Below are 14747 nucleotides of genomic sequence, written 5' to 3'. Positions count from 1 at the left end.
GCTGAAAATACCGAAGCAACAGAAATGGACAACCGAATTCTTTCCCTAAGAAAAATTTTGGTTTTCTGTTTCTTTGATATTTTCAGCATTCGCTGAAAACGGGTCGCTATTAGAACACTCAACATTTTGAATGTTCGGTGTTCTAATATAAACCCAAAATCTGATTCTTCTTTCATTATGCATCTCAAGCTTTCTCTCAGGTGTATCAGATCTTGTATAACAACTTACCCAGCATTTCATGGGTTCCAAAATAATTATTTTCAAGCTTGCTTCTGCATTAACCACTGTTAGATGTTCAATAGCAATTTTTTCATGCTACCTCCTTTTACTTAGTCTAGAACAAATCAAGCCATAAATTTACATGAAATTGTCATCTTGTATCAGTCTTACCAGTCCTTTATACTTCTCCCTTCCCCAGAGTTTTATTCTGCTTTAAATTCGCTTCTCAATGTTGTAGTCTTTAACATTCATCAAGGTGTAACCTTATATCACATCTTTGATGCTTTCTGCTGCATGTAAAGTGTGTAATCCAGTTGCCTTATGATGATAACAAATAGATACATAGAACATAAAAGACACAGACTACATAAGTAATATTTGGCTAGGTGTAATGTTTATCTGACTGCTACAACAGATACCAAATTTCACAATGTGATAAAATTATTTCAACTGGTGGTTTAAGTGAATAACAGAGATTCCCATTGATAGTAAATACTTTTATAACAGAGGTAAAATAGTAGCCAGCTCTTTTTATTTACTTTTATTACTTTGATGATTGGTCAGTGATTTTTCTGTGCTTAAAGTGTTTATTTTCCTATAAACTTCATGGGGATATCTGAAATGCTGTTTAGAAAGAGGGGGTATCTAACAATTTGTTGAGAAAGACAAATTCATGCTAGCCAATGAATATGCATTTTCTTCTGCAAAATTAGGCGGTCTCTTTGGCTGTGAACTTTCAAAGAGACTTAGTATTGTTTTCTCTACTAATGAGCAAGACATTTCATAATGTCCCATAAGTATATCATATTGGTACTGTACCCTAATCTAGCAGTTAGCTGCTTGCAATGAAACTTACGTTTGACTTTTCTCCCAGGCATGAAAGGTATAAATAAAAATAATTATTCTGATAGCATTTATGTACAGTTTGAATAATTTCATAGGTTGTCAGATTCTCATCACCAGATACTATTGATAGTGCATGATTCACATTTTCATTGTGAAATAAGTCATATTATGAAACATGCAGCTTAAAAGCTATAGTTATAGTTGCCACATTTGAAGAACAGGGTGTTTCATAACTGTCTTTTCATTAAATAACAGCTAATATATATTTTATATTAAGTAGCGAGGTCATGGATATCAGATATAGCTACAAATTTTAAGTCTAGAATGCACAGGTTTTATTCACATATAAACTAAAACTTTAAAATAAATCATGTGGAATGCATCAAAATAATGTTCAATATCTAAGTATTTGACCTTAGAGATCGTCTCATACATCCACTAACATATCTGTATTTTAGGTAGCTCTTCCCATAAGTGCCAAACAGTCACATAGATTCCCTTTGTCATTTGGAGAATGATTAATTCCACCTCAAAATACTCATGTATACTTTATTTTTAAAGGTGATTTTACAACCCTAGCCTTGATCAAACAAATAATTCCCTAAGCAATTCCATTTCTAATCTATAGCTGTTCTTTCTGTTATTCAATTGCTTTCCTGTGCAAATTTTTAGGACAGTGTCTAATATTTAATTTATATAGCAGGTTTCTTTCCATATAGCATAACATCCCAAGTCTATAAGAAATTTAAATTAATGATAGCTGTGAGATCTGGTTTTCTGAATTTAGGGTTGTAAAATATTTGATTAAAAGAAAATTAAACCATCAATGGCAGAAAGTGCATAGGATATTGACTTCTGATCATGACTGCTTGTAATCACCCAGAGTTGTCCATTGTTAGGCTAATTATGTCAAGTCCAGGTTAAATAAAATCCTAAAGTAAATGAAATTAATTATATCACAGTCATTACTTAGGTATAGCAACTGAACATTGATGGGAAGTGACAATGCCCAATATCTGCCTTATTACAGAGTAGTGCATTATCCCACATCAATTCTCTCACAGCATGGTGATAGTCTTCACAGAAATAAAGATTAATAATAAAGACCTCCCTACGTTTACAATTAAACCTCCCAGTAACGGTTATAGTATAAGGTGGATTACCCAGTAACGCAGAATAATGGAGACCCAAATGAAATTTTGTTTGTTTTCTACAGTTCTTACAGATGCAGCTGCTGTGTTGTGGGGCACCCTGTAAGCTCACCCATTCACCTAACCATGCACTCACATCATTATTTGGGTTAACACTCCCATCTACAGGTCACCTAACAAACCACAACAAACACCATAAATGAGGAAAATAAGACCACCCAAAAAGATACCTCATGATGACCAATAGCTAACAGGGAAAACAACAAATGACATACAGGAATTAGCATATAAAATCTTTATTACCACTTTCGTCAAAAGACTTTTACAGAATGAACATCTCTAACACCAACCAAAATTTATACACATGTTTAACCAATTACACCTACCCTGCTAACTGAACATAGCAATTAAGTTAAAGTAACACTCATTCATTAAAATACAGAAACATTTAATGCATAAAAACACTCAATTATAGTTAATATAAACCCTCCTATTTTAAAAAAACTTACTATTCACCATATAATTTAATCCAGGTAACCTAACCTATCAGCACATAATTTTATTTGCCACAATGCTTCTTTTTGTTCTAAATAATTTTTAACCCCTCCCCCCTCGAGATCAGAATACCCTTGTTCTATAACAGAGAAGAGGAATTTTTTATGTCTCTGACAGTGTAAAGTGTGCTTGTATAAGGCATTGTTTAAGTCCTTCTACTTAATACACTATAAATGTTCCCTTATACGTTCATAAAGTCCTCTGGTGGTCATTCCAACATAAAAAGCAGAGCAACCAGAACAAACACAGATATATAAAAAAAATACTTTTAAAATTAAACTTTCCAGTTATGGTTATAGTAGAAGATGGATTATCCAGTAACACATAGGGGCCTTCTAATATGTAACGACACATGCTACATAAACCATACTTAAACATCCCATTTGATTTCTGGGTAAAGGAATTATTGGGCACAATGTTGGTGTTATCTTGTTGTAGCATAGTTTTTAAATTAACATTGTTCTTGTATACAAACTTAGGTGAACTTCCAACAATGTTAAATAGTTCTTTATTCCGTTGTACAATTTTCCAGTTATTCTGAATAATAGTATTTCATGACTATCCACTGTAATTTCTAAACTACAAGTTAATCTTCTCTCAATGCTATCTTTCCCAGAAATAGCTTTCCTATTAATGAAGGGATATTTTAAAATGGGAGGAAAAATGTATTCCTTGTGGTCATTTCTTCCTCTTCAATATTTTTCAAAAAGACTTCATTATAACCCCTATCCAAAAATAACTTGATTATAAAAGAAAATTCTTCTCTCAAACATACTTCATTAGTGGTCATTCTGTTCGCTCTTATATATTGACCTCTAGGCAAGTTTTTCTTAATGGACATTCATTTTTATATGGTAATTTTACAGAGGGCAATTTGGACCTGGAGATGTATAACTTTTGTAATATTGAGAAACCTAGGGTAGGTGTGTTATTCAGTATTCTGAAGATACACAAGGATTTGACAACACCCCCTTTTTGGCCTATTGTTTCTGCCCCTAATTACATTACAGAGGGCATTTCGGTTGATATATGCCTTATTAAAATCATTAGTTGTTAAAATGGGTTCATATATCAAGGATTCATGGGACTTTTTGGATAAGTTCCGTGAATTCAATGTTATATATAAGTTTTTGCCTGAGAAAAATATTGTTTGCACAGTTAATGTTTGTTCTTTATTCACTTCTATACCCCACAAAGAAGGGGTTGAGTGTATTAGACAGTTTTTATATATGTTCTCTGACTTTTCCACCCAGCAAATTCATTTATATTGTAGTTTAATAGAAGTTTTATTAAATAATAACTATTTCATTTGTAATAAACCAAAGGCACAGTGGTGCAGCAGTTAAATTTGTCACCTCACAGCAAGAGGTTCTTCGGTTCAATTCTCGGCTGGGGTGCCTTCTGTGTGGAGTTTGCATGTTCTCCCTGAATTTGCATGGGTTTCCTCCCACAATCCAAAGACATGCATTTGGAGCATTTCTCCCCGGGCCTCCACTGAAAATAGGCTCTGTCCTAGTTGGACTTTCCTGGTCAACAAATGATAAATACATAAAATAACCAGTTTTACAAACAGAAGAAAGGGGTGGCTATGGAGTCTCTAACCACCCCATCTTTTGCAAATGTTGTATTGGGTTGGTGGGAATTTATAGTTTTGAATTCTATTAAAGATTTTTTTTAAGTGTGCTTTCAAAGTGATTTGTTGATGATCTGTTTTTTGTGTTTGAAGGAACAGGGATTGATTGCGAGAAGCTTCTAAAAGCCTTAAATAAGTTTGAGTTTTTCAAGTTTGTAATGAGTGATTGTGGTATCCATATTAACTTTTTAGATGTTAACTTGGTGTGGGATTCCAGTTCTATGAGTTTTGAGAGTTGCATTCATAGAAAGACAACTTTTGCCTACAGTTATTTGTCTTATAAGAGCAATCACCCAGATTTTATTAAGAAAAACTTGCTTAGAGGTCAATATATAAGAGTAAGCAGAATGACTACTAATGAGTTATGTTTGCGGGAAGAAATTTCTTTTATAACCAAGCTATTTTTGGATAGTGGTTATAATGAAGCCTTACTGAAAAATATTGAAGAAGAAATAATGCCCAAGAGGAATACATTTTCCCCCCATTTTAAAACATCCCTTCATTACCAGGAAGGTTATTTCTGGTAAAGATGACAGCATTGAGTGAAGATTGACTTGCAGTTTAGAAATGACAGTGGATAGTCATGAAATACTTACTATTATTCAGAATAACTGGAAAATTGTACAACGGAATAAAGAACTATTTAACGTTGTTGGAAGTTCACCTAAGTTTGTATACAAGAACAATGTTAATTTAAAAACTGTGTTATAACAAGATAACACCAAAATTGTGCCCAATAATTCCTTTACCCAGAAATCAAATGGGATGTTTAAGTGTGGTTTATGCATGTGTCATTGCATTTTAGAAGGCCCCTATGTGTTACTGGATAATCCACCTTATACTATAGCCATTACTGGGAGGTTTAATTGTAAAAGTAGGGAGGTTATTTATATCTGTGTTTGTTCTGGTTGCTCTGCTTTTTATGTTGGAATGACCACCAGAGGACTTTATGAATGTATAAGGGAAGATTTATACTGTATTAAGTAGAAGGACTTAAACAATGCCTTCTACAAGCACACTTTACACTGTCAGAGACATAAAAAATTCCTCTTCTCTGTTATAGAACAGGGGTATTCTGATCTCAGAGGAGGGATTTTATAAATTATTTAGAACAAAATGTAACATTGTGGCAAATAAAATGATGTGCTGATATGTTACCTGGATTAAATGATATGGTGAATATTAAGTGTTTTTTTTTTAAATAGGAGGGTTTATATTAACTATAATTGAGTGTTTTTATGCATTAAATATTTCTGTATTTTAATGAATGAGAGTGTTACTTTAACTTACTTGTTATGTTCTGTTAGCAGGGTAGGTGTGATTGGTTAAACGTGTATTAATTTTGCTTGGTGCTAGAGATGTTCATTCTGAAGAAGTCTTTTGACAAAAGCGGTAATAAAGATTTTGTATGCTAATTCCTGTTTGTCATTTGTTGTTTTCCCTGCTGGCTATTGGTCATCACGTGGTTTCTTTTTGAGAGGTCACTTAACAAAGCCATTGACAGGGAATGCCATCTAAACCCATCTACATGACTGTGTAGCTGCAGTAATGCTTCTTGTTCTGGCTTCCAACAAGGCAGTATCAAGCAGCACTGCTTGTCCCTAAACCCCATCCAAAAAAGAGGTGTAATCATTTCTTTCATTTTCTTGGCCCTTTTGATGGGTACTTGTCTCCCTAATCCAGCCCTGGTTGCCTGGGCCATTATCAGGGCTTCTTTCCTCTACATCATTGGTGCTGGCTAAAGGAAATGTCTGTGTAAATAATATAGTGGATACAATATAGTCACACAACTCTATTTTTGTATTCATTTTCTTATTCTGCATAACCTCAGGGAAATAATGAATACTTTAAGTAAAACAAAGTATCTGCTTTTCTTTTAATCTGAGTGACAACAGACTTCAAATATAAAGGTGGAGGGGATAAGATACATCCTGTCATAGCTAAGAGGAGTACATGTTAGCATGACTCATGCTAATAAGGCTGCTGAAATAGTGCAAAATGTTAACTTTGAACATTAGAATTCAGGGTTTCACATTCTTGTTTAGTTTTGGTAATTGTCTTACTGTTTTTGAATGAATATAAGTTTGAGCAGTCCCAATTTCTGCCATAAAATGGGTATGTTGCTAATAGTCAAGATATTTATGGCACATACATTTCTATGAAGTTACAAGCATTTGCATATGGTAAAGACTGCTGATATAATGGACAACAAATAATCTTATATAACAGATATACATTAACATTTTTGAAAGAAACACTATCACAAAGTTTGTGACATGTTCATGTCTTAAAGTTAAGTAGTACTGTGATGAACCAATGTTTAGTGTATCCACAAAGATTGCTACTTTCAATTCTATCAAGCAAACAATGTTCTATCCAATCAATAAATAAATATTAAAATACCTGTGGACTACAACAGGTAAGCTTTCACAATAAAAATATAAAACGTATATCATGTCTCTATGACACAACTTAAAACCTAGAGCATAGCACTTAACTTGTATATATATTCTCAATGGACAGCAAAACAAACAACTCAGAAGTGTAGATACTATATAAGTAGTGCTTTTAAATTAAGTTACATTCATCTTTATAATCTGCTTATAATGCATAAACTATAATAATTGAAGGTGATGTTTTCTTGATATTGGGTCTATACATTAGTGATATTCTCATTTTCAATATTTCTTAAATGTTCTGTTTTTATAGTCTACAGACTGCATTCGGTTTCCCCAATGTAAAATGTCATACAAATATTATATAGTATAACTAACCCTGAAATCTGGAAATCAGCAAGATAGCAAATAGTTTCTGTATTTCACAATTTAGAAAAATATAGTCTGATATATGATTAGAGATGTTGCAGTGCATATGTTTAAGGTCATATTGTCTCACTGAAAATTTCTTTGACATTGTTCCCCTTAGATGTGTAAAACTGATATCTTCCCCTACTGCATTCACGACCATGTCATTATTCTAAAATAAGTAAAATTCTCCTTAACATGTTATTTAACTGTTCTTATAATGCTTAGGAGACAAAATAAATCTGTTCACTTTTGCATTCATTTACAAGAGCAGGCATTATTTAGTCTGCATTGCTATTTCATGACTATTTAGTTATGCTGTGACTTTACAGCAACTTACATCCTGTAATACCCTATCTAGAGACTTCTGTAATTCGTCCCCATAAAACCCGTGTTTCTAAAATATTCATGAATGTGAAACATTTAGAACAAATGTAAATGTAGCCAAAATAGTTAACAGTTTAGCCAATGCATAAAAAATGACGATCAAAAAAGCCAAACGTTGAAGAAATGCAGAAGACTCAACACTAATAAAATGATTATTTTGCTATTATCAGCTGGGTCTTCTAATTTTCTTTAACTTTTTGGTTCTTTGAACATTGTTAAATAAAACATTTCTTTTCAGATTAGCTGTATTGCACAATTTATGCAAATTACCAAAGAAAAGCTGCGACCATAACTCCAGCATATACTGAATAAAAACAAATATGATGCGGTGTTCAAAAGACATTTAGGAACAGAAGTTAAATAGAAATAAACTGTTTATTTAGCACATTTTATGTGCATATAAGGAGACCTTCAAAAATAAACAGTCATGTTAATGAAGGGTTTAATTACTGACCCATCAGTTATGTGATACAAAACAGATATAAATAAAATGCATCCAACTGAAAAATAATGAAGTAAGCCTGTATATGCCTTAACATAAGTGAAAAAAACAAATAAATTATATAAATGATGATAAATGTATGCCAAAACTTAATATGCAGGTACTCTTTGTTTTAAAACACTTTCAGTACTAATAAAGTCATTAATTCATGGTGATTTCACAGGATTATACAATACTTGCCACAGCCTTTTTTTCTTTTTTTTAAGCACAATGTCACTGTTTCTATTCCTACTATTAATGCCATAGCATAAATCATAAAGAATGTGAACTTCTTGCAATATGTGGATTGTCCAAAAATGACAGTCTGATTAGCTCTCATAGCCTAATTGTGTTCATATATTGTGGACATTAACCTGCTGTACTATTTTCTGTATAAATTACATCAAAAGAGATGCAAATGACAATCAAAATTACCTCCTAGAGTTATATATTTTTCTCATTCCAAGGGTTCTTTCCATGTGCAAAGAGGCTGCAAAATGGGCTACATTAATAAAATATTAGTGCAGCAAAAAGACACATGGGGTATACAATATATCCTTGTTGAAAGAGAAGCAATAATCTGTAACATACAATTTCCAATAAACATTTGGGATCATGGCTTCTCTTGTTGATGTTGTCTGATTTGTTACCCAACCTCGTTACCGTAAGTACCTCAGAACTGTGTACTACTACATTTCCAGTTTTTCTTTAGAATTACTTTGATACTACCTGCATCAACTTTACTAGACAAATCAAAGGTACTGGCATAATCAACAGAGTCATTACATTTTGATGAACAGAGAACTTATTGATCTTAGTAATCAGTAAGTAACTATTTTAACATCTGCACTTCACGAGAAATAATTTTTAATATCAAAAATCAACATAAAAATATTTATTGTTTGTACAGTTTTAACATTTCACTTAATACATTTTAGTAGTAATCCATTAATGTACAGGTAGTTGTTGTAAAAGAGTTTGTTTCTCAAAATAACAGAACAAATTACACTTGCATTAACAACTTAAAGGCAAAACAGTAGTTATTAGTCTCAGATGTGCAAACATAGAAATAAAGAAAAAAGTAGGTTCTGCTGGTATAATTAAAAAATGAATCCTTCATCATGACCAAATAAGAGCTGGTCATCAACTTAACCTGCATGGAAATGAATTGACTTTCAAAATCACTTGTATACAGACATTTTTCTCATTCAAAAAGACAATGCTATCAAATGAGCACACTGTGGTGTTTTCCATTATTGTACTTCATACTTCTAGTAAGTTAATTATTATTATCAGTGACCAAAAATCTGCTATCAATACCAAATACAACAAAGTGCAAAGCATTTATATTTTTGTATCTGAATACACTTGTAAATATTTCCAGAAACCTCTGAGTATGCCAATGTCATCATTTTGGAAAAATGGTATTATATAAAATCATTGATATCTGAAGTAAATAAAAATAATCAAATCATCCCCCCACACACATACACACACATATTTTTTTCTGTTTTTCTAAGAAATGTCATGTGTCCCTGGTAAAATAATATATCCATGCCTACAAATAAATAAGGGTTCCAAACAGTAGGCAACACAAAAGGCATCAATGGTATCTTTATGCATGTTGTGAGTCTAAAAGCATTGGTAGCTCATCTCAGAAATTTCAGAAAGAAGAAATCATATTATGTTGTGGAAATATCATTATTGTTTAATAATACTAGCAGAACATCAGTTATATGTTGTATGTAGCAGTTATGTCTAAAAAGTACATTTATGGTTATCAGCATCAATTAAATTATGCATGTTTATAGTTATCAGCATCAGTTAATGAATTATGCATCTGCCTTAAGTACAAATGTCCATATCTTGTTATCCACACCCTTTACTAGGCTTTGTGAAATGCAATATGTAACTCTCCTTTAGTTCTTTAAGAATTCTATGTTCACTGAGGGAAAGATGAGCAGCTCCACGGGGAACTGGTTGAGAAGCATCCTTATCTTCTATTTTCAAACTATTTCAAATAATTCCAAAGTATGATTATGGATGATGGTAAAGGTGCTATTTTTCTATAACTAAAATGCTGAATTGTTCAAAGAAAATAGCTCAGGCTTTGGTTAATAAGCACTTGAACCAAAACTACTCACCTTGAATGAAAATGTGAAAAAAAAATATTTAGTAACTGAATTTGTTCAGCCATCAGATTAATCACACTTAATTTACAGGTTTGAAAAAAAATGTCATAAAATTCTACCTCGTCTCCGTCTGTTGATATGTCCATATTTTGCTCTTCTATTAACTGAGCTGTCATATTTGGGATGTACAGCTTTACATGGTAATGACCAAGCTACAGGAATCTACATGGCACATGATACACCTCCTTTTGGAGTGTTTAGTTGGATTGAAATATACACTACATGGTGCTAGAACTGGAGAAATACATCAGAAGAATGAACAAACTAGAAGAAATTTTAAGAAAGTATGTGTTTGGATGAAAAGATAATTCCTCAGTAAGAAATGTGTCAAATGCAACCTCCAGGAGTTCTCTCACTGTAAGACAATTATGAAGAACACCAGGAGCCATGGATAAAAAAGTCTTAGAAATTCATCACTACTATTGGATTAGCTAACATGCTTAAAAACACAGTGTGTTACATTTCTTTGCCACTGTGGGGAAAAACTGAAGTTGTTTTAACTACTTTACTTTTTTTAAAGAATTGAATAGAAAGCAATTGCAGAAACTAGACACATGTTCAGGATTTATTGCAACTCTGCAATGAATTTGCTATTGAATCCCTATCAGTTATTTTTAAGGATGCAGTGTGCTACAAAGATGATAGAAGGCTATGTTTCTGATCTGAACAGCAAAGCTAAGGAATCTTGAGTTGGATGGCTCATTAATAGGAGGCAGAATACCTTAATTTATAATATGATGAAACGGGGGGTGAAAGAGAAGAAGACCTCACCACTTATAAAGATGTGGATATGTACAGAGAATAAAATTGGTGGTAAACAAAGTTATTAATGGTTGAAAGGGATGCATATACGATTAAATATAAATCAATATAAAAAGCAAAAATAAGAAATATATTGAGAATGTTATGCAGTACTGACAGATATAAAATGAGTGTCATGTCAGTAATTAAGTCATGATTAGAAAAAGTTTATGCAGTTAAAACGAATGCCTCTTATAGAATGGGAGCGTTTAAAAATAAAAGTCAGCATTATTCTGCTCTTATATAATTTTGCAGAATATGTACTACAAATGGTTATTTATAAAAGTTTTGTACAACAAAAGAACAACAAATGATAACCATATTCAAGCTTAATAAATCACTGAACTGAAACACACAAAAAAAATCAACGTATTAGTATTATTAAAAGGAAAATAACTTGCATTATATACTGACTTAATGTCAGGCCTAGGAAGTGTGGCAAGAGAGTAGCACATGTAAATAAAACCTGACATTATGCTAGTGATACCTGTTCCTAGGAAAGTTTCAGTAATGCCTAGTAGTAGAAGGGAACTGGAAATGAAACAAATAGAAAGCTCTTGGGCAGTTAAGAAGCGATGATAGCCAGAAGAATGGGTGGATAGCATGGTCTGCTGTGAAGCAATGCAACATCTGTGTTCTACTGATCAAACAACTCTGAATATCTTGATTAATAGAGAGCATTAACCACTGCTTCCAGTTAAAAAGGATATCTGAACAATGTCAAATGGTTTCAGTGTTGGTCACCAACAGAGTGAAAATAGAATGCCATAAAGGAGAATAGTGCATAAACAAAGGCCGGTATTCATTAACAGCTACATAAAGTATAATGATTATGTTGGTGTCTTACAACACTGCTAACACAGTAGCTCAAGATTTGGTATTTATTAAGTGGATCTGCACTATGTGTAGAGCTGTGCAACAATATGGAATGGAAGAATATGCTAATTACAGCTTAAGGAGCTGAAGTACATGCTAATTAACCAATCCAATCTGGAGGAGCTATTCAGGAAGCTATACAGCAATTGTGTAGACTTGGAATAATCTTTTACCATGTAAACCAAATCCTTTTGGAATGCAGGCATAATTACATTTAGAAAAAAACATGTTACGGGTTGCTGCTGCGATGATTATGCTTTACATACAACAGGCTTTAAATCAGGGTAACACAGCTGCTGCTGTCAGACCTTTGACAAGAAGCAGAAAAGAAGAAAGATGCTTAGACCCCCATTTGACATATCAGGAACTGTGTGAAACAAGGTGGACAGACAGGGAAACAATGGAAGAAATATGCAATTTCTGCTGTCCCATCTCAGGCCCCAGGGAAGTAATGGAGAACACATCCCATTGTTTAGCATTACATATACTAGCAACTGGTCCAAAGACTCTCACTTGATATATTAGGGGTGCCACAGCCATCTGCCTCTAGAATATTTCATTGGTTTTCAAATGAAATGCTACTACATGCAAGGGAGCATATCTGTTTCTCATGAATGTCACAGGAAAGAGTAAGAACAATGTAGGAATTCTGTGCGATAGCATACATATCTGTAGTACTGTGGACCATAGACTGCATACACAGAAATAAAAATCCTACCAGGAGAACAGAGAATGAGGTACATTAACAGAAAAGATTTCCACTCCATAAACTGTCAGGTTGTCTGAAATACCCGAGGTATCATCTACAGTATCCGTACAAGTAACCTAGGCAGATTTTATGTCTCACACATGCGGCACACTCATGAGCTGCACACCAGATTTGCTAGGGGTAACATCCCTCAGGACATGTAGTAGGGGTTGCAGGTTATTCACTGGAACCCTAGCTCATAACATCCATGAGAAATCAACACAACCCCACTGAGCAAGGATATAATGAAGCCCATTCTCAGACAAGGAATATTATAGAATGTGTGTCCGGTTTGTTTAAATAAAGGTTCCAGTGTACAGACACATCAGGAGGTGTACTGCAGTATGACCTAGGCATAGTGTTTTCCATACTACATGATATCAATCTCAGGAAACAGCTCCATCAAGGACAGAAAGGGGCAGGATCACAGTTTCAAGGTCCACAAGTAGGGCAGCAGAAGATACAGATGGGGAGTCTGAAGGGCAACCACCAGCTACAGATAATGCTGGCAGACATTCTGGCTAACAGCAAAGGACAGCACATACATTCACTAACTAGGTCAAAACCTATGAGACCACACGTATATAAATATGAAAAAAGATGCTTCTCAGAATGTACTGTACAGAATGGCTGCATTCTGATAGCATCAGAGAGGGACCACCCCCAAAGACACAATGTGTATCTGCACTAGTGATAATGGAGTGCGGATCTGTAAATAAAATAAAAATATTATAGAACTGATTACTCTTATATTGACAGATGTATATGCCCTATGAGTACACATAAGTTAGCTCCCCTATCCAGTCCCCCACACCAACCCCCCCATCCAACCATCCAAACAAAAACACATAAAAAGAAGTATATTTTGAACTCAATTATTAGTACAGATTGTATAAAACCTCTGTAATGGAGATCACACAAGTACAAACTGTGCAATACATTTCTGCATTAACAAACAGAACACATTTCCCTTTTCCTGAAAACACAGATTATATCACTAGGCTTCCCTACATACTTACAATAATACCATTATCAGCAAAAAGTGTGCAAGCATAACATGAAAATTAAATTATATTTGTCATGCAACATTCAGTAGCACAGTTGTATAAATGCAGACATTACTATTACAATAGTCAAGGAAAAAAGTAAATACATAAAAACATACAAATACTCTTCATCAGTCACTGCATTTCTCCTTTATACTGTCAAAATGAAAGCATTATTTAAGAAAAAGCAGCACACCTTGAAAATACAGCACTGTAGAAACTAGTTAAATCACCCAAAGTCCTGCTATTCTACCATTATTTAGCTCTTGGTTTCAAAACAGTCTACCCAGTATGATAAAAGGGCATTAGCTAAACCATCACCTTCATATAGTGCAGAGTTAGCTCTGTGAGTATTGCGAGTATGCAGATGAGGTGTTAAATCATCAGAATTCCTGAATATCAAAATCTGCACTAAGTGTAGTGAATGTAAACATGGTGTAGGGACCTACATGACTGCATGCACATGTCCTCAGCAATGCAAAGCTGCCTGTTAATGGCTTGCACATGTCTCTGATTACCCTGAGAACATGAACACTCAGTTTTTGTAGTGGTCCCCTCTATGCACACCAAGTCAGAGTATATTAGGGAGAAGGTGCTTAAACAAAAGTCTGCAAGTACATTGACAGATGCATAGGAGCTTGACAGTTCTAATTTCTCAGTGCCAGCTTCTTTATCTCTTATCCTGTTTAGTGTTTTTTGTATGCCACCTGGCAGTGTGAAAGTTACTTTCAGGGCTTAAGGGAAATGTAGAAAAAGTTAACTTAATCTGCCAGAAGTCACACAAACCACCCAGGTGGCATTGTGTGGCTGACAGCAATCTGGATAGTACTCAGGGAAGAAAAAATACCTGGTATGTATCTTTCACTCTGGCACAAGTTGTATGTGCAGTTTGTTGATAGATGAAGTGTATCTGATGCAACATTTAAATCCACTGATCTGATACTTTTGCACATGATTGTCAGGATATATATTTAGTCATATTTTTGTAATAGCATAGTGTTTGTGATT

This window comes from Protopterus annectens, chromosome 9.part0 (assembly GCF_019279795.1).
Source record: "Protopterus annectens isolate FY-2018-M chromosome 9.part0, PAN1.0, whole genome shotgun sequence".
In the NCBI taxonomy this organism is placed as follows: Eukaryota; Metazoa; Chordata; order Ceratodontiformes; family Protopteridae; genus Protopterus; species Protopterus annectens.
Note: the sequence above shows the minus strand (reverse complement) of the source record.